General features: G+C 35.0%; 1 protein-coding gene across 19 annotated transcripts in view; it reads left to right on the forward strand.

Annotated features, from left to right (window-relative positions):
• Nucleotides 1-20,897, forward strand: part of Syp (Syncrip) — a 329,665-nt gene that overhangs the window by 150,482 nt on the left and 158,286 nt on the right. Inside the window, exon 1 of one of the 19 annotated variants that reach the window (XM_067761461.1) lies at nucleotides 5,952-10,118. The exons of the other annotated variants lie outside the window; for them this stretch is intronic. The gene's annotated coding sequence lies outside the window, so the exon portion shown is untranslated. Of the gene's footprint in view, nucleotides 1-5,951; nucleotides 10,119-20,897 lie in introns of those variants that run through there. 19 annotated transcript variants of the gene reach the window in all.

A 20,897-nucleotide genomic window follows, 5' to 3' on the forward strand; every position in this document is an offset into this window, starting at 1 on the left:
CCGGCCGCTTATGGTCGATGATCCGAAAAGAAACACACTGGAGGAAACTGCAGGCATATCAAGACCAAGACTGCATAATAACGTTATTTTTATCAAAAGCATACATTTTTATTTTGTTTTCAAATATTTTTTTTTTTTTTTCAAACAAAAAATTACAAAAAAAAAAATCCATATAAAATTTGAGTAAAAGATGGTCGAGCTTCGAAAAATCAAAGAAAAACAAAATAGTTTTGTCATTATTATTGTTATGATAAATTTTTTCTTAATTGAAAAAATGTTTAAATTAGAATAGAAGAAAGAAAAAATTTAGACAACTGCCAAAGCTCGTTGTATAGATCCATTTCGGGAAGTAGGATTAATGAAGACAAACAAAAAACCGCTGTGATGGCTGAATGGTTATAGCAGCGGCGCCTAAACGTTGCCGATGAAGGAATTTAGCAGTTCCCGAAATGGATATATACAACGAGCTTTCGCAGTTGTCTAAATTTTTTCTTTCTTCTATTCTAACTTAAAAATTTTTTCAATTAAGAAAAAATTTATCATAACAATAATAATGATAAAAAATTATTGTTAGGCCTTGAGCTTGATTCGAAGCCGCGATCTTACAAATCAGTAGGCCGATATACCAACAAAAATTCTAAATAGTTTTGGATAGGATCTGCTGAATCACAAACCTGGGCAGCCCAATTGGCATCTGTTGAAGAAGTCATCTTCATCATCCGATTTCGCTCATTTTAAATAACGATGGGAAATGAGTGAGCACTATTAAGAAATCCGGCACTTAAGAATTTAGCCGGACGAAGAAAAGGCCCCACGTTTCCACACATGACACCAAACGTTTTTTCAGTAGCAATGTGGAATCAATCATCGCCTCTAGCGCCCTTATCTCTCTGGTCAAAATCTGTTGAAATAGCTAGTTCACTCGGACTCCCATTAGAGGATATACATGACCATTTGTGAGTGGTCCCTACTATTGGATGAGGCAAAGCACTGTTACAACAATAACAACAACACTTGATACTTGGAGCCATACTCCATGATATTTATAGAATTTGTGCGAATCCTGCAATCGATATTGAATGGCCTTTTCGCTGAGCTAAAAACTGAAGCATCCTTCTTAACACATAGGAACCATAATCAATATCGGTTGCTTTTCTTTACTTTTCGGGCACTTTTAAAAAATCTATATCTATAAAATTCAATTTCTGTGCGTTTGGGCACTTATAACTTTTGAACCACGACATCAAATGCCATGAAATTTTGTATAGTGATTCTAGGCATTCCTGGAAGTACCATAGGCATGCTCATGTGATGGAACTTGAAAACAAAATTTTCAATTAAATTCTCGAAAAACTAGACATACGGTGATTATTATTTTGTTTTTGTGATGGAACTAGAAGTTTTTTTTCTTTTCGCACAAATCTGTCAAATATGAGCAATTGATTAACTTTCGTCATCTTCTCCTATCCTTTCAAGACTGACATGCCCCTATAATCAAATACCACGCGGGTGGAGCCGCGGATTTAATTAAGTAGATTATAATTTCGAAATTTTAATAAAAATATTCAACGTTAAAGATAGATCAAAAATTTGTTAATTATTGCTTTAAATCTTACAAATTGTTTTTCTAGATTTGATGCTTTCATGCAAAAGTAGTGTTTATCAATTCTTTACCATAAGTTTATTAAAGTTTCAATGCAACATCCCAACAAACATTTAGCTTAGAAAACGGTTAAAAAGCGGATCGAACTCTAATGTATTTCTATAAGGTAGAAGGTTAGAGGACGATTTTCGAAACTGTCGCGAATTATAGCGTTCTCAACAAAAAGGAGACTTCGTTCTCGATATCGAGGAAATGGTTAGAATTCTAATCGAATTCTAGCGTCAATTTCTAATGGATTTCTAATGAGAATTTTGAAGTGATGCGCAATTAAGTTCAATTATTTAAAATCAGCGAAATTTTCATTGTTTCATTATATCAAATACTTTTATTTGGTTATAAGCTTATGTATTAAGAAGGAACATATTTCAAAGGCTTCTTCTAATATAATAAATTAAAACGGTACTTAAATATTGAGCTCAGCATTTCTGGTGTTATTCGAATCGTTTTACAGTCGAATTCTAACCTAGTTTTCGATTCGAAATGCATTAGAGAACTACATTAGAATTCTAATGTAAAATTACAATATTTCTCTAACGTTAGAAACTGTGTTTGCTGGGAAAGAAAGCAATAAAGTAAGAACAACAATTTTGTAATTTAAATTAATAAAGCGGTCACTTTAAAAGCTATATGATATTGAAATATGCTCTTAATAGGCATGCTTGTACTTGCATATGTATATGTAGATAGGCTAATATGTACATTTTGCAAATATGACTTCATATCGAGCACACCTGTTCGCCGAAACAAAAGCGCGTCTGTCAAAATGACACCGACGACCTGAGATCGTCAGTCAGTCAGCAAGTTAGTGGTGGCATTGCAATTGTTCAGGCGACCTAGAGGAATAAGATTAAGGAAATCATGCGAGATCTTATCGCTTATCGTGACACTACAAGCACCCAAAACACAAACGGGCTCAAAAGCACACGTTTGTACACATATGAGTATACATACATACACATAAACTTACTACACACAAATTATTTTGTCACGAACGACCGAAAGTTAATTAACTGCAGAAGAAGGGCATTATAGATAGCAATGTGTGACTGTTGGTATTGCAGATGGGTTAGGGTAGAGTGATAGCAACAGGGAGATTAAAGAGCTTTTAAAAAATGCAGTTAATTGAAATGTTGGATATTTAAATCTGACTACAAACGAAATTAGGGTAAGAAATATGAGCAAACTGAAGAAATAAGAAAGTTAAACGGACAAGAAAATAGAGCCATGAATCTTAATATAGAAAGATTTGTGGTAGTTACGTCTATAAGAAAAAGGAAGAAGTATGAAAGCACAAAATATAAAAAAATAGTTGCAGAATGCGTTTGTTTGAGTAGGGTGGTGAAACTAGTCGGAGCTAATTTTTTTTCTTTTTATATGACATTTAAGAGCTCGGCTGTACAACTACAGATTAAAGGAAAATCCAAAGACACATGGTAGAAATGAAAGCCGTATTGCATATTTGCATGTGCCCTCAAATTTTATGTAGAGCAGAGAAGCCACAATATGTTAAAATACAAAAGCCGGGCGCAAGTGCGATTCCCTGTGAGCTTGCACTGGCTGCTGAGCATAGCTTAACAAGAGACGTAGTGTATATATGTATGTACAGTGGTGTATGTGTATGTATGGTTTGGAGTGACTCTGATGGTTTTGCCACAGCGGCAACTAAGCAAAACAAGAATTTTTGTAATCTTAAAAATATGTGTGCAAAGCATAATAGCAAAGAAGGAAACTTAAAAAACAAAGGCACAATGCAAATAAACGGCACACATCACCAGTGTAGCCAGATTAGATTTTTTGATCCTTGATTTATAACCCATTTAAGTTTTGTAGCCTCAGAAAATTATATTTTAGAAGCAAAGCCAAATATAAACAGGGTCTTGCGCATTCACAAACAGGCGTTTGGAACAGGATTGCCGGCGAATACAGTTCTTAAAGAAAAATACCCAGAACTCGCAGAAGAGGAACGCACTCTCCGTAGGGAAACTAGCGTCAATCTAGCTCAACTTCGATCTGGGTACTATAACAGGGGCCGTATTACGTATTACGATCCGTGTTCGAAACTCATTTTTTAAATCACAATAGCTCCGAAATGGTGGATCGGATTAATGGCATATTTGAACTAGCGACAAATAGTACTCGTTAGATACATAATATATTATAATTTTTAGAAAAAGCTTGACAGTCGCATAGTTATCGCTTGAGTGAAAATGGTTTTCAGTCACTGATCGTAACACGTAATACGGGCCCAGGTTAAGCTCTTACCTATCCAGAATCAACCCCGACATACAAAATATATGTCCTGCTTGCAATGTGCCCCCATATGACACCAAACTTCCTTTCAATTGTAATGTGGAATCAACGCCTCTAATTTTGAAAAGAAAAATCTTGAAAACCCTAACCCATCAGCCCCGAAAATCAACGCAAAACCTAAAGCTACACTTCATACCCAAGAATCGGACGAAACAATTCGAAGAGTGCATAAAAACAATGATATTTAAGCACAAGTAGCAGTGAAAAAGCCTTTAATTTCATAAGTTATTAAAGAAAAACGCATTTGTTTTGCTAACAAATACTAAACCAGGGGTTTGACTTCTGGAAAGCGGTAATTTTAAGTGATGAGAGCAACTACAACATATTTTGAGTAGATGGTCGCCGCATGATATGGCGAAAACCATATGAAAAACTGCAACTCAAAAATATTGCAGCAACTGTGAAGCATTTTGAAGGTTCTGTCATGCCGTGGGGCTGTATGTCCGCTCATGGAATAGGGAACCTAGTTTTTTTAGTAGGCAGAATGAATAAGCATGTTTTTTTGTCCATCTTTTAGAAACAAATTTACACTCCAGTCCCGAAAAACTCGGTATGTCAAATAATGAGTTTCTTTTTCAACACGCAACGACTCTAAGCATATAGCCCATGATGTTTAAATGTGGACTCTTCTCAACACCAAACACTTATCAACAACTCTTAAAAGTTCTGGAATAAAGCCAAAAAAAATTGGTGGTGCTATCTGGGAGATCAAATGCGCAAAAATAAAATTTCGTCGAAAAGTTACCTTAAAGCAGTTTCGAGGAGTTAGAAAAGCTTCCAACAAAATTTTGCAGGAAGCTGGTGGAGTCTATTACGGAGCCTTCGGATCCTGTTTCCAAAGATGAAAGCTATCATACAAAGTATTTTTTCAGTGAAAAGCAATATACTTGTGTGAACATAGAAATGTGTTTATATTTCATTTAGTTTATGGAAAATGGAAAATATATTTTGAAATTCAAATAACTTACAATATCATTAGTTTTAATCTTGAGCTTTAATACCACTGACACTTTTTAATGAATAATTACCGCCGTGGTGTGACCGTAGCGAGCTCTCCCCCAATCACACCGAATATCCTGGGTTTACGCCTCAGGCAAAGCAGCATCAAAATTTTAGAAACAAGTTTTTTCAATTAGATGAAAGCAGGTCTCGTACCGCCAATTTCTAGGAAAAATTCAATGGAGCACGACGAAATTTGGATGAGAAGCTCGGAGGCAAATCGCCCCAAATATTTTTTTTTTTTTTGTTATTAATTACGTTATATGGCTGGAAACTAGAAAGTGCTTTAATATTCTGTTTTAATGCAAAAACCGATGTTAATTAAAGAAAGTTTATAAAATGAATTTTGCCAAAAAACTGCAACATTTTCATTAAGCTTCTTTTACCTGAACTTTTTTATTTAACATAATTATCTGTTTTCTGGCCACACTGCACACTGTTAATTACACTTCACACAAAGGCAGACGAAACAATACAATACCGTCAAGCCTGATATTGCACGCACACATATGCAACACGCCGCTGTGAGTGCAGCTAAAGAAAGAGCACTAGAGAGAGTGAGCTTCAGCTGGAAGCTTTTACCATAGCAGTGCCAGCGACAGTGATTCAAGCAAAAAAGCATAAAACAAATTGCAAAAAAAAAGCAGGCAGCAATGAGCGGAACTGCAACGGACAACTTGAACCTTGGAAGGGGTGAAAGAGTGTGTGCAGACAACAGTCAGCACGCTACTCAGACCGGGGGAATTCAGATACATTTTTGCAGCTTAGTATAATGCACACATACGTACATAATTTTGCAGCGACAACGCTATATCTTGCTGCCGGTGCCAATTAAGTCATACACACACATATATATGCATACATATACATATAAACTTTTAAACTCACTAAAATGAGCGCATTTCCTTATGCCTCACTGCAATTTATCATGCTCTGCGAATATTTTGTAGAATGTACATACGAGGTCTTAGAAGAAATTTGTGTGCCAGAGCAAAAGAAGAGTTGTCGATGAAACATCACGACAATATTTTGTTAGCCAAAACGACAGACATCAACGCAACCGCTGCACTTAGCCACAGTATCGCGGACGGACGACGATGAGAAGATATCGCAGCAGGCACAAATATTTAAAAATTTTCACTACTTCAATTGGATAAAAACAAAAAAGTTTATTACATTTTAAATGTACACCAAAATTTTCCAGTAATCAATAAAAAGGAAATTGTGAAATAAATTTTTGAAAACTCATAAAAATTCAGCAGAAAATAAACAACAAAAAATTAATAAAACCTACAGGAGCAACAAAAATTCGCTAATTCATAATATTATGCGAGAAATTTCAATAAAACCGATCTAAAAAAAAATTAAAAAAAAAAAAAAATTCAAGAAAAGTCCGCGTATACTTGGAAAATAATAAAAATAAATTTATTTATAACAAAGTTTTTAAAATCAACAAAACGAAAAATTAAATAAATATAAAAATTTTAATAAATATAAGTTCGCAGTCTACAATTAGCAATCAGAAAAAGCAGCAAAAACAACGTGGAATTAATATCGAGATTTATTATTCCAGAGTTTAAATCATTTTTTGTTTTAATTTTTACGACGTAATAAGTAATTAATTAATTTTTGCTTTACCCATAAAAGTTAGTAACGTTTCTACATATAATCTCAATTACTACTAAAATAAGATTTATTAAGTGCATTTGAGCGAAGTTCTCATATTGTAAGTTCTAAAAAAAGATTGAAAGAACAGTCAAATTAACTGAATGTGATTTCATGTGACAGCGCACTAAAAAAAAACCAATCTTGAAAAACAAAAATTTTCAAATAAATACTATTTTTTATATGTTATGCGAAAAGGACGCCTGTCTAATAAAATTAAATAAATGAAAACTTAAAAAAATAAAAAAACAAATAAAAAATTTTAATATTGAACAACACAAAAAAAAAAGAAACAAAGCGAAAGCAAACATTTGAAAACTCACAAAAACAAAAAACAACTACGGTTTTACAATTTCAATTTTTATCTACAACTGTATGTGTAATGATTGTTTACAAAAATGCAGCATTATGACGCGACGTGCGCCATTCACCTAATTAATTATATGAAAACATTTGATAAAGGTATTGAAAACAATACCTGAAACTCTAAAGCATTCTAAGCTAGAGAAAGAACACAAATGCAAGTGTGAAAAATACTCAAAAGAATAAACAATAAATGGTGAAGGAGTTTAAATATAGTTTAAAAAAAATTTAAATGCAAATAAATAAATAAAAACAAATAAATATATAATTTACAATTAAACTTAAAAGAAGTGAAGAAGAAAAGCAACGAAATACAATTGTGAAAAAAACAAAAAACAGAAATACTATATATAAACAAACTAATACACGTGTTGAACAAATTTTTGAGAATAGTTCTAAAAGAAGAAAATTATATGCATATTGTAAAACAAAAAACTAATATCAAGAAAATAAAAACAGCAAAAAAAAAAAAAAACAGAAAACTTAGCTTCAAATAAACAGTGCTATAATGATTCATACTTTTACAAAATCGTAAACAAAATACAATAACAATTAACGAGCAGCATTTACATATTAAAAAAAAACTATATTTGTCGAAAAAACAACGCCAGTTTGCAGTCTTAAAAACTCTTAACTACATAACTACATTTAGTATATACAAAGCAAAAACAACAAAAAACAACACTATATAAACGCTTTTAAACTCTACGCATCGCATAGGTTGTGAACATTTGAAGACTGGAGATTATTTCAGAAAATTTGTGAAGAGCTAAGAACAGAAGATAGAAACAAAACTTGGGATTTCAACAGAATAAAGTGTCAAAATATTTTATTTTTGACTGCTACTAATTTGAAAGAAAAAAAGAAAAACACTTCCTTCTTTGAAGATCATAGTGTAAAGCAGCATAGAAGTGAAGGTCGCGTGTGCAGTTAATGGAAACAATTTAAATTGTGCCTAAAAGTTATTGTTTTATAACAACACAAAAAAAAATTCTTCCAAAAAAAAAAAAAAAACACAAATTTCTGCAGCAACTTTTTACGCATATAATGCATTTAGAATTAATTAAAAAATAATAATTAAAAAAAAAACTTACAACTCTTATCTAAGCACATTGCATAGAGCACGTGGTTGATTCTCTAAACTAAGGAATAGACAAAAAAGAAAGCAACTAAATTAACGTGAGCAGTGCAACCATAAAGGCCATCAGAAATATTAAGACACCACAACGAAATTGAAAAAAAAAATAAAATAAAAACATATAATACAAAAAAGAAAAACATTACTTAGCAACGCTATTGATCACAGCACAACGGGGGCTCTCTTAATAACTCCGCCACAAAACTTAAACATTGAAAGCTCTATAACTGCACGCCGACTGCGCTCATAAACGGAGGCGCTCTCATAAACCGTTTCGCCTTTTTTTGCTCCTCATCAATAAAACTGCATTTTACATTGCAAACACATTGCAATTTCGCGTTTGAACTGCAGTGCAACTATATACGTATATACATACTTGCATTCCCGCCCAATATATCACAACTTGTAGCAGTTTTTAGATCGTCAAGGATTTCGGTGTGTGTGTTGGTTATTGCGTTTATTATATTAAGAATCAGCGTAATCGTATAATTAATCAACAACGATTATCACCGGCATATGAAAAAAACCGACGCTATAGCGCATAACATACATACACGCCCTTCGCCGTGCATTCGTGGATCATTCGTTGAAGAAAACGAGGCGAGCACTTAACTAGTTGCATTCGATTGCAACAGATTGCATTTGCATCGTTTATATGATGAGCAGCGATACTAAATCCCCTCAACACAAGGAGTAGTGGTAAGACGGGTCGATCACTCTACGCTATTTTTGTTGTATTATATGGAAAGAACCGGCACCAGTAAACCGGCTAAGTTTATAAATTGAATCGTTTCATCACATACTTTGGCGCGCAAGATCTACTTATCTCTCTCTCTCATTCTCTCAGTTATTTGCTAACGAAGTAGTTCGGTTGCATTTTACACACACATTGAACGATTGCACACAAAGTGCATTGGTTCAACGGATTTTTTGCGGATTTAATACTTGCAAGCAACGATTCAGTTAGTGTGCAACATAAAAGCAACCGGAGTGGGAAGGTACTAACGACGATCGGCGTAGGCCATTGTTTCAAAATTGACAAAACAAAAAAATTTATTAATTAATAAAATTAGGAAGCAAAATTGGCAAAACCAAATTCAAAAAAAGTTTAGTGACAAAACAAGCAACATTAATTCAATGCAAACAGCGCATACCTTCATAGCAACAGGCATTAGAGTCACAGTAGCAGAAGTAAAACTGCAGTAGCACCAGCACCAACAGTGAAAATTTCATTGCATTTGCTTGGCTTTGACGTTCCGCAAGGCGTCACCTCGTACAAAGTACTCGTTGTTCCAGTTTCGTGTTCGTTTCGTGGGATTGCCGCGTAGCAACGTGCAGTTCGCCAATGCAGCCTACATGATCAAAGTCAACGAAATTAGCAAATCGGAAAAAAAGAATATATATCACTCATTGCAAAGTAGTCAAAAATAAAAAAAGTATTCAAAACGTTTAAGTGCTTCGAAAATGTGTTGAACTCTTCAAAAAACTGTACTTTAAACAAAGAATTGTAAAAACTTGCAAATTTTTAAGGAAAATTGTGCGGAAAATAACAAAAAATCACATCCAATGTACTAAGCAAGTGAAGGAGAAAAAAAACCATCAACGTGTTCTTTAGTGAAATTTTATACATTTTGTTTGAATATACACATTTTTTGTTTGTGTGTATTGCTCGTTTTGTTTTTGTTTTATACTATCTACATATTTCTTGTTACTTACTTAAATACATCACATAAATCACATATTTGAAGAAGAAAATCGAAAACACACACGCACACATACATATATATATAATAATACAAGATTTGCAAGCAAAGACAAATAAAAAAACGGAAACACTGTTGGTGCTTCCTCGTGCCTCCAAATACAGTGCATTAATTTAAGAAGATCAACAGCAAATTTAAACTCACCAAAGGAGACTATAATAAGCCGATCTTAATTTTCTTCAAACGTGCAGTAAGGATACAACAACACAAAGAAGCAGTAAGTAAATAAACGCATTCTTTATGTAGTTACATTTATTACCCAGAGGGAGTTTATTATCGACGAAAATGATCCAAAGATAGCGAATGCTGTTTATCTATTACTAGTTTTAGGGCGTAAAATACACCAGTAATAAAATATGTAGCTACTAGAGTACCCGTCAGACTTTGTTCTGCCCTAAACTTGGTTGTCTACATTTCTAAAGTGAGCCTCACTTCCCCTGTATTCCGTTTTCTTCTACTTTATTTTTCATTTTTCGTCTTATACTTGTCCATCACATATTCCACTTATCTTCCTACCGTTGCCACTCGAACTACCGATCCCACTATCGCTTCTACTTACACTCTCATTCTCACTCCCACTCCTACTTCTAAACTCCCATTCGCACTCTCACTTCCATTGTTAGTCACACATACACTTCATCTACATCTTTCACATCCAAATATGACATACCTGCTTCATCTGAAAGCCCGATTTCAACATCTTTGCTTTTATAAACCAATGCGAAACTATATGAAACTAATGCAGGTACTAATTTTAGAATCGCATTAATCTTTACATATAAGATATAGATAAATAATTGAGACGTTCTCCTTCCCGATACTATTCCTCGGCTATGTATCTTCTTTCTCAGTAAACAGAGGCTTCTGCAAAAAAAAAAAAAAAAAAAACAAGTAAGGAAGGCTAAGTTCGGGTGTAACCGAACATTACATACTCAGTTGAGAGCTGTGGAGACAAAGTAAGGGAAAATCACCATGTAGTAAAAAGAACCTAGGGTAACCCTGGAATGTGTTTGTATGACATGTGTATCAAATGGAAGGTATTAAAGAGTATTTTAAGAGGAAGTGGGCCATAGTTATATAGATGGACGCAATTTAGGGATATCGCCATAAAAGTGGACCAGGCCTGACTAGAATTTGTTTGTACGATATGGGTATCAAATGAAATGTGTTAATGATAATTTTAAAAGGGAGTGGGCCTAAGTTCTATAGGTGTTTTAAGAGGGCGTTGGCCTTAGTTCTATATGTGGACGCCTTTTCGAGATATCGCCATAAAGGTGGACCAGGGGTGACTCTAGAATTTATTTTGTACGATATGAGTATCTAATGAAAGGTGTTAATGAGTATTTTAAGAGGGCGTTGGCCTTAGTTCTATATGTGGACGCCTTTTCGAGATATCGCCATAAAGGTGGAAAAGGGGTGACTCTAGAATTTGTTTGTACTATATGGGTTTCAAATGAAAGATGTTAATGAGTATTTTAAAAGGGAGTGGGCCTTAGTTCTATAGGTGGACGCCTTTTCGGTATATCGTTATAAAAAAGGACCAGGTTTGAATCTAGAATGCGTTTGTACAATATGGGTATCAAACGAAAGGTGTTAATAAGTGTTTTAAAAGGGAGTGGGCCTTAGTTCTATGGGTGGACGCCTTTTCGGGATATGGCCATAAACATGGACCAGGGGTGACTCTAGAATGCGTTTGTACAATATGGGTATCAAATGAAAGGTGTTACTGAGTATTTTAAAAGGGCGTGGGCCTTAGTTCTATAGGTGGATGCCTTTTCGAGATATCGCCATAAAGGTGGGCCAGGGGTGACTCTAGAATTTATTTGTACAATATGGATATCAAATGAAAGGTGTTAATAAGTATTTTAAAAGGGCGTGGGCCTTAGTTCTATAGGTGGATGCCTTTTCAAGATATCGCCATAAAGGTCGACCAGGGTGACTCTAGAATTTGTTTGTACGATATGGGTATCAAATGAAAGGTGTTAATGAGTATTTTAAAAGGGAGTGGGCCTTAGTTCTATAGGTGGATGCCTTTTCGAGATATCGCCATAAAGGTGGGCCAGGGGTGACTCTAGAATTTTTTTTGTACGATATGGGTATCAAATGAAAGGTGTTAATGAGTATTTGAAAAAAAAGTGGGCCTTAGTTCTATATGTGGACGCCTTTTCGAGATATCGCCATGAACGTGGACCAGGGGTGACTCTAGAATTTATTTTGTACGATATGAGTATCAAATGAAAGGTGTTAATGAGTATTTTAAGAGGGCGTTGGCCTTAGTTCTATATGTGGACGCCTTTTCGAGATATCGCCATAAAGGTGGACCAGGGGTGACTCTAGAATGTGTTTGTACGATATGGGTATCAAATTAAAGGTATTAATGAGGGTTTTAAAAGGGAGTGGCCCTTAGTTGTATATGTGAAGGCGTTTTCGAGATATTGAACAAAATGTGGACCAGGGTGATCCAGAACATCATCTGTCGGGTACCGCTAATTTATTTATATATGTAATACCACGAACAGTATTCCTTCCAAGATTCCAAGGGCTTTTGATTTCGCCCTGCAAAACTTTTTCTTTTTCTTCTACTTAATATGGCAGGTGTCATACCCATTTTACCAAGTTTTTTTCTAAAGTTATATTTTGCGTCAATAGACCAATACAATTACCATGTTTCATCCCTTTTTTCGTATTTGCTATATAATTATGGCATTTTTTTCATTTTTCGTAATTTTCGTTATCGAAAAAGTGGGCGTGGTCATAGTCGGATTTCGGCCATTTTTTACATCAATACAAACTGAGTTCAGGTAAGTACGTGAACTGAGTTTAGTAAAGATATATCGATTTTTGCTCAAGTTATCGTGTTAACGGCCGAGCGGAAGGACAGACGGTCGACTGTGTATAAAAACTGGGCGTGGCTTCAACCGATTTCGCCCTTTTTCACAGAAAATAGTTATCGTCCTAGAATCTAAGCCTCTACCAAATTTCACAAGGATTGGTAAATTTTTGTTCGACTTATGGCATTAAAAGTATCCTAGACAAATTAAATGAAAAAGGGCGGAGCCACGCCCATTTTGAAATTGTCTTTTATTGTCGTATTTTGTTCCAACATATCATTACTGGAGTTGAATGTTGACATAATTTACTTATATAATGTAAAGATATTAACTTTTCTTTTAAAAATTGAATTTAAAAAAAAATTTTTTTTAAAAGTGGGCGTGGTCGTTCTTCGGTTTTGCTAATTTTTATTAAGCAGACATATAGTAATAAGAATAACGTTCCTGCCAAATTTCATCATGATATCTTCAACGACTGCGAAATTACAGCTTGCAAAACTTTAAAATTACCTTCTTTTAAAAGTGGGCGGTGCCACGCCCATTGTTCAAAATTTTACTAGTTTTCTATTCTGCGTCATAAGTTCAACTCACCTACCAAGTTTCATCGCTTAATCTGTATTTGGTAATGAATTATCGCATTTTTTCAATTTTTCGAAATTTTCGATATCGAAAAAGTGGGCGTGGTTATAGTTCGATTTCGTTAATTTTAAATAGCGATCTGAGACCAGTGCCCAGAAAAATACGCACCAAATTTCATTAAGGTACCTCAAAATTTACTTAAGTTATCGTGTTTACTGACAGACGGACGGACGGATGGGCATGGCTAAATTAATTTCTTTTTTTGCCTAGATCATTTTGATATATGTATAAGTATATCTATCTGTATTAGTTTATGCCGTTACGGGGCACCGTTATGCGAACAAAATTAATATATTCTGTGAGCTCTGCTCAGCTGAGTGTAACAAGCAAATAAGTTGATCTGTTTTTCTTCCACCTCTGCCTTCTCTGGTTCCCCTTCTTACTACTTAGCCCTCGAGAATGTCGCCATTTTTATCTCCATTCCGTACTTCCGCTTTCCTTTCTCTCGCTTTCATCTATCTACTTTTCTTCCTCTCACCCTTTCCTTCCCTCCGTCTCCAATTTTCACTCCTATCTCTTTTTTTTCTTTCTCTCATTTTCAACACATGGCTTTATCTCTTTCGCTCTTCCTCTTAACCACCACTCCTTGCTCAAACTATTATTAGCACATCCTATTTGATACGCACATTGTGACAGCACTTGAGTCTATACTCAGAAATGTGTCCATATATGGTACTAGAACCCACTTGCAAACCATCTACGAATCTTTACTAAGCTAAAACAGCTGTGATTTTTAAAACTAGGACATCCAGTATTGGGTAATAAAGAGACAAACACAACGCCCAAATAATAAATTTCAAACAAATCGCCCCATCGAGGCCTACTTTTCGGGAAAAAAGATCCCAAGCATGCCAAAAAATAACGCCTGTACTAAATTTCGAGTAAATTGTATCATAAATAGAATTATTTCGTATAAGTTGACCATAGGTTCACTTCCCGGAGAGAAGTCTTTCAAATATTTAGCTGGATAAATTGGTAACACTGTACCGAACCTCAAGCAAATCGCACATAAATGAGATTGTTTTGGAATAGGTCGGTCCTTGGCCCTCCCGGAAGGAAAGGTTTCTCATATAATAAGCCAGTGAATGAGATATCCCTGTACTAAATTCCCGAAAAAATAAATTGTGAATCTAAAGTATTCTAAAATCCCTTCGAATACAGACAAAAACTTGCAATCAAGTCTTTTAGGAGGAGTTCAGTCACAAATAAACTTTCAAAAGAAATATAAGAAAGAATATTTTTTCGTTTCGAGTGAAGCATAACGAAGAAAACCACAACCAAAAGACTAAAAAAAATTCTTGAATTTCCCAGATGAACAGGAGCTCCCATTAAGGAAATTTCATGAAACTTTTGCTTTTGCCTTCTCAGTAGAAATCTTGCCAGGTTCATGCCAACACAGGTTTAATTAAAAATAAATAGAGGTTACAATTTTCGAATATTGTTCTGTTTACTTATTTAAATGACTGTAGCGCTAAAACAAAATATAGATTTCAAACTTTATACTAATACCAACACTATAGAGTAAGTTTAAATAATTTTTAGCTACAATTAACCACACAGTTCGGAGAACACCAAAAACTTAAATTAGGCGAACACTAAAATAGCAAAGAAATGGTACCACGAGTCGTATGAGTAATATTTCTTTACAATGTAATTTTACAGCATACATTCAGGCGCTCACATATATTCCCAGTCAGAAACGGATCGCCTTGGAAGCAACTTATTGAAACACTGTAGCCATTGCCTTAAACGCGCTTTCTCTTATGCCCTTTTAAAGTGCGTGCACACTAAGCGACGCGACACGTAGCGGCAAAATATTCTTTGCATGTATTCTTATGGAACCATGCACACATAGCGACAGTCGGACGACACGACACGACCAAGTTGACCAATGAAAAATGCCGCGAATATTTTGTGGAACGTGTCGCTACGTATCGCGTCGCTTAGTGTGCACGTACTTTTATTGGATATGTTTTTCCTTAGAAGTATTCTTGGTTGGCAACACAGTACAATACAAACAAAGTAAACTTTTGCCTAGCGAAATTTTATAGATGTCAATCGAAAGCCTCATATGTTGGTCCTCTATGATACAGAATATTGTTCGAAATATTTAGTAGCTAATAAGAAGATTTTAAAGGGTAAGCAAATTATCTTATGCTAAGTTTTCATTAGGAATAAATTACTGTTATCAAAAACTGCCTCAATCTGACCCTCTGGTCAGTTGGGTTCAAGTTGGGCGTTGTCACATTACTGATTCGAAGTCGATAAAGCAGTGCGCGGTCAGAGCCCATGCTAAAATTTTGTGTTCATTCATTTCGCAAACCGTTGCATTACTTTCCGTTGTTTCACACGCTATGTTATTATTTAAAGATGGGACACCAGTTGACAAACGAAAATAAATTGCTAACATGTTAGCAAATTTAATTTCAGTGTCAAATTTGCCATAACGTTGGGCAATTTCCGTTTTCACTTATTGGTCAATTTAATTATCAAGAACGGACGTCGAAACATATTTGACGTAATATGACAAGCCGTGTTTAGTGATATGACCAGGCTGTGGTCAAATTTGACCAAGTCAAAACCAAGCATTAGTTACTAGAAGAGTGAATCTTATAAAGATGGTCAGCGTGCATTCAAATGTTGTGAAAATCTTCAATAAACCAAAAAGTATTAAATTTAATCTTTTATTTATTATTCTCCTTGAAATGAAGTGCTGATTTAGCTACCTAAATTAAGTTGAAATAACTTGTCCTATTTAGTGAAGCTGATTTAAATACCAAATTATATAAGCCCTATATATTTATTGTTAGATGATTCGAACAGTATTAGTTTAGTGCCAACCGTGTCAAAAAAATCATATTTGTTATACAGTGTTTAGGTGAAAAATAACTAATATCTTGTACTTAGTTGTGTAGCCTGCTTAGTTTTATTCTACCAAAGTTTTGATTGTTAATGCTTTTTTCCCAAAGTGTGTTCCAGATTTTTTTTTTCATATAAAAATAAAGCTAGGAAGTGGAAGAAAATCTAAAACACTCTTCGGAACAAAATTTTCAAAAATCAATGTTAGGTTAAAATTGAGACTAAATTCATAATTTTTTGGAAAATGCTTTTGATATTAGTTTACATAATTTCAATTAAAAAAATTATATAAATTTTTCCTTAAAATATCGAAAATAAATAAGATGGTTGTAATTGACGAAATTCGATAAAAATTACCACTGCTATTTTTCTATTCGCTTCTGTACGTAAGTGAAATAGAGCTTGAACATCATGTCATAATTACATTTCAGATGGTTTATATTTTGGCGGAAATCATTCCTGACTTAACAACCCAAATATGGCAGCTCGCGCTGCCCCTGGCCTATGGTAGCAACTGCCGGTAATGCAGTGCAAATATTCACAATAGTGCTATAGTACAAATAGATTTCTTTGTGTGCTCACGATTATTTATTTTTAACAAATTATTTTAATAAAATATAGCTTAACAAAAGCACTACGACCAAGATTGCCCAAAGCTTGCTAATAGCCCGAATCTCCATCTATACAAATAAAACTTTATTAATAAGTTTGGAATCCAATTAGGAGCGAAATAGGGACCCGTACATAAAAACAGCAATTAGAAATAATATATATGATTTGTTGAAGATGAAAAGAACTTTTTTTCTGAAAAATTAATTAATTAACATATTCTAGTCCAGTGAACCAATGGTGGAATGGCCTAGAAGGTTTAATGTGGTCATGTTAATCCTTCCCGAGATGGTCCGACAAGTACCTTAATGTTGCTTTTTACCGTAATGTATTGAATCTATGTATATGCGGCAAAAGACCACCAACATCGATAACACTCCCCAAAACCTTCGCAAAAAGCTCTGACATTTACATCAAACTAGCAGACCCGGCAGACGTTGTTCTGCCCCAAATTTGGCTTATCTGCATACATTTTTAATAAGCTGCCCTACCCCTCTACACTTTTTCCTAATCTTGTTATTCACTCCTCCCTTCGTCTTTTTCGCTTCATCTCCATCTTCGTCTCCTTCTATCTCTTTCTCAGTCTCCTTCTATCTTTTCTCTTCTCTCAAGTTTTTCTCCTTCTTTGCCAGTCACAGAGGGTGGTATGTATTTTGTTCCTTTCCCATTCCGAGTCTCAGTCACAGTCCCACTCCGATTCTCAGTCTCAGTCCCAGTCCTAGTACTAATCCCAGTCCCAGTCCGTCTCTGATATACTTCCCGGAAAAAAGCATCGTAAATACTAATATAAGCAAATTTATATACCAAATTTCAGTCAAATCGAATAGGACGTATGTAAATAGGTATGTGGGTATTATTAATTCATGTCTTTATTTCGGCTTCGCATGCATATTTATCAGTTTTGTCAGGTTGATGCGACTAAATCGAATATCACAATGTAAATTACTTTAAAGCTCTCAGCAACAGCTTTCATTTGATATCCATAATACACACACATTCTAGATGTATCCGGGTCCACGTTTTGGCCTATAACCCGAAACCCTAGTCACTCAGCGGTGTAAAACTTACTCTGTATTATAGCACTCATCAACAGCTTTCATTTGATATCCTTATTGTATAAACACATTCTAGGGGTACCCGGGTCCACGTTTTGGGCTATATCTGGAGACCCTAGCCTCCGAGTTGTATGAAAATGATCCTGTACTATAGCACTCATCAACAGCTTTCATTTGATATCCATATTGCATAAACACATGCTAGGGGTACCCGGGTCCACGATTTGGGCTATATCTGGAGACCCTAGCCTCCCAGTTGTATGAAAATGATCCTGTACTATAGCAGTCATCAACTGTTTTCATTTGATATCCATATTGTATAAACACATTCTATGGGTACCCGGGTCCACGTTTTGGGCTATATCTGGAGACCCTAGCCTCCCAGTTGTATGAAAATGATCCTGTACTATAGCACTCATCAACAGCTTTCATTTGATATCCATATTGCATAAACACATGCTAGGGGTACCCGGGTCCACGATTTGGGCTATATCTCGAGACCCTAGCCTCCCAGTTGTATGAAAATTATCCTGTACTATAGCACTCATCAACAGCTTTCATTTGATATCCATATTGTATAAACGCATTCTAGGGGTACCCGGGCCCACGTTTTGGGCTATATCTCGAGACCCTAGCCTCCCAATTGTATGAAAATTATCCTGTACTATAAACACTTTCTAGGGGTACCCGGGTCCACGTTTTGGGCTATATCTCGAGACCCTAGCCTCCCAGTGGTATGAAAATTATCTTGTACTATAGCACTCATCAACAGCTTTCATTTGATATCCATATTGTATAAACACATTCTAGGGGTACCCGGGTCCACGTTTTGGCCTATATCTCGAGACCCTAGTTACCCAGGGGTATGAAAATTATCCTGTACTACAGCACACATCAACAGCTTTCATTTGATATCCATATTGTATAAACACATTATAGGGGTACGCGGGTCCACGTTTTGATCTCAAGACCCTAGGCACGTAGCGAAAAAAATTTATGCTCACAAAATTTAATGAGAATCGGTTCAGCCGTTTCGGAGGAGTTCAGCCTCTAAAACCGTGACAGAAGAATTTTATATATTAGATAGAAGATAAAGCTGAGTTTGAACAAAAAAACAACGGAATTGTTCATCAACAATTGGGGTACTTCATATTGTTAGCCATTTGCAATATATGTAGATGTCAAAAAGATTTTTTACTCTCCTGAAAAATTTAGTTTCTGCTGGTAGAGGGTATTGAATATACATAAGTCGATGATATATGCTTAGGCTTGCCACCAGAGTTGTTGAACGGTAGAGGCCAAAAAGGCTCTCACAAACAGGTATCCAAGCAATTTAGAGTAACATGAGGTACCACAAAAGGACGCATCTGCCAAATCTTACCAAAAACTAGCGGTTTGGAGGTTCAGACATTCCTCAGAAGCTAGCGAATATAATGGATAGTCGAACATAAATTGGGTTAAGACTCTTTATATTTCATCCATTTCTATAGAGTTTTCATTAAAACTCAAAGACTCATATCACAGGTTAACACTTAAGTTAAGAACTTGAACATAACTCTATTTTATGAAACAGCTAAAAGCCCCTTCACATAAGCAGTTTTTCATACAGATTAACTCAATCTTTTGCATTATAAGTAGATTGCACGTATTTTTATGGAGAACGGTAGATTGAGCGACACTGGCGCCATCTGACTTTAAAAAGTAGCCAACTTGCAACTTTTGTTGCAAGCAAAGCATAAGAAGAATTTGACATTTGCTTTGCCTAAGAGTGCTGGCACACTTTGCAAATGAAATTATTTTTCCGACTCGTAGCTAACTTTTCTAACATTTTTCGTAATTAAAACATGCAATATAAAAAATGAATTGCGACACAAAATATGTTAGCAAGTATTTTTGTTGTATAGGGAGAATGTTTATAATAGTGCTTCGCAATATTTTGTACGTGAATTGGCAAGGCGAAACAAACTTCAGTTGCCAAGTTTGAAGTTCCTTCATATTTATGAACTCAACAAACACCTTGGTTGATTGTGGTGAAGTTGCTTGAATGTATAAGCTTGTGTTAAACGCATTTATGTATATGAAAAATTTGATTGTGCCGTGGCCTTATGTACAATAGGATATTCTAATGAATTTTGGATTCTCGAAAATACGGTTTAAACGTTATGTGTCCAATTAACGTTTCAATGTTCAACCCATAAACATACATTGTCTACCTTTTAAAATATAAACTTTTAAACTCGCCGGATACTGAGATTATCTCATAGAACATCACAGTATGAACATATTGTAACGAAGTTGCTTGCAAATCCTCTTATTTGCTTTTTTTTGCTAAGTTCGTATCACTAAACTGTTCAATAAATAACTCCAATATTGAATAATGGAAAAATGGCCTTTATTAAAGTACTTCACAACAACACTTATACTTTGCAATTAGCTGGCTTAATAACCAAACTGATAGCTTAAATGAAACTGACCTTCAAAATAATACTGCTATTGCTCGCTAGATATCGTCTTAATCGAAACTCAAATCAAACTGAATTCCTGCGCCTCTACAATTGCCGCCTTTTATACTCTTTGATTTCAACCTTCGCATCTTCTAGGCGCTTCCAGAATCTACTAGTCCAGCAGCTCTCAAACTTCTCAGCTGTAACTACAATTACACAATTTTATAGTTTTTCTCATTGCATACTTATAGGAGTATCTCACATATGTATATATACATGTGTTTGTGCATTGACTCTCCGCTGCTCGTATACGTACATGGTACATATGCATGGTACATATGTGTAGACGCAATTATTGTTTCGTTTATGTAGATACATAATGATTGATCTATGGATGTGAATTCACGTCACTGCTTAGCATCGGCTTAGAGACGCTAGCATCGCTCAGTGCTGCTAACATTCGTTACAATATATTAGGTGTCGCTTAAATACATTTGAAGAATTTTTACACAATTCCCGCCTTCCAATGGACAGTGTACATTGGAACGCGGTCAATAAA

Source organism: Eurosta solidaginis, chromosome 1 (genome assembly GCF_040869045.1).
Source record: "Eurosta solidaginis isolate ZX-2024a chromosome 1, ASM4086904v1, whole genome shotgun sequence".
Taxonomy (NCBI): domain Eukaryota; kingdom Metazoa; phylum Arthropoda; class Insecta; order Diptera; family Tephritidae; genus Eurosta; species Eurosta solidaginis.